A 1337-nucleotide genomic window follows, 5' to 3' on the forward strand; every position below is an offset into this window, starting at 1 on the left:
TTTATTTTATTTTATTTTATTTTATTTATTTTATTTTATTTTATTTTATTTATTTTATTTATTTTATTTTATTTATTTTTATTTTATTTTATTTTATTTTATTTTATTTTTTTATTTTATTTTATTTTATTTTATTTTATTTTATTTATTTTATTTTATTTTATCCTCCAAATAGTCACCAAAAGTTTTTTGAGCACCTATCAAGCACTCATAGATGTCAAAGGCTGAAATGAAAAGATGGCTAAAACTCAGTCCCTGCCCCCAAGGAATTCACTGCCAACTGGGAGGAACAGATGAGGAAACCAACCATCACAATGAAGTATGGCAAATTCAGACCCATGCGGGGCCCTTGAGAGTGGAGAGGACCTTTGCTGCAGGCTGTGAGCCACTCCTCTTCCGTGCCTACTGAAGGTGTGTTCTAAATTTCCCTTTCAGCAGGATCTCTAGCAGAAATTAGCATTAAATCTAGTCTCCCTGACCTCCAGAAGGAAGTTTACTATCACCACCCACTAAGCACTAGTGATGGGCTCCAGGCATTTCTCTCGAATTCCGGTGACCAAATAACTTTGGCACCGTTGACCACACACCCAGGTGGTGCTATGTATATAGGCTTCATAACAGCAACTAATGAATCATTCCCTTTGGCTACATAAAGAGCAAAGCCAAAGTTGCCTCTGGCACCCACCGTGAGTTAGAGGCCAAGTTCAGAGGAGCCTCGAGTTACAGCCTTTGTTACTTCAGCCTATGTTTCTTTGCATATTCACAAATAGAAATAATAATCTTACACCTGAAGCATACTTTACATTTTACAAAACACCTCCACACCCATCATCCTATTTGATCCTCACAACTACTCATTGTAGGGAATAGAGCAGAGATCATTTCCCCTATTTTATAGATAAGAAAACTGACACCGGATGACTGGGAGTAAAACCCAAGATTGAGGACTCATAATCCACTGCTCTGGCCACTGTAGCATACTGGGGGACACTTAGATTGCCCCTACTTCTCATGAGTCAGTTCAGGTTTTCAAGCAAATGTTCCCTTAGACTGGGTAACATCAAGGCACTGTGCTGGGTGTGTGGAGAGGGGAAAAGAGCAAGACCACCCAACTTCTAGAAACACCTTTCTGGTAAGATATACATAAGACAGGCGTACAATTAACTACATGATAGGCAAAATGAAACAGTGGCCAGAAAAACACCTGAAGGGTTGTGTTTGTTTAAAGAAAGCTGAGTGTAAGCAAATGGACATAAGCCAAAGTAGAGCTAGAAGTCAAGGACTTGGGGAGTACAGAGCCATGGGAGATTTCATCCCTCCAGCAGAGTCCGAGAGGC

Source organism: Mirounga angustirostris, unplaced genomic scaffold, assembly GCF_029215605.1.
Source record: "Mirounga angustirostris isolate CCGP_5_RB_7025 unplaced genomic scaffold, mMirAng1.0.hap1 SCAF_10, whole genome shotgun sequence".
Classification (NCBI taxonomy): domain Eukaryota; kingdom Metazoa; phylum Chordata; class Mammalia; order Carnivora; family Phocidae; genus Mirounga; species Mirounga angustirostris.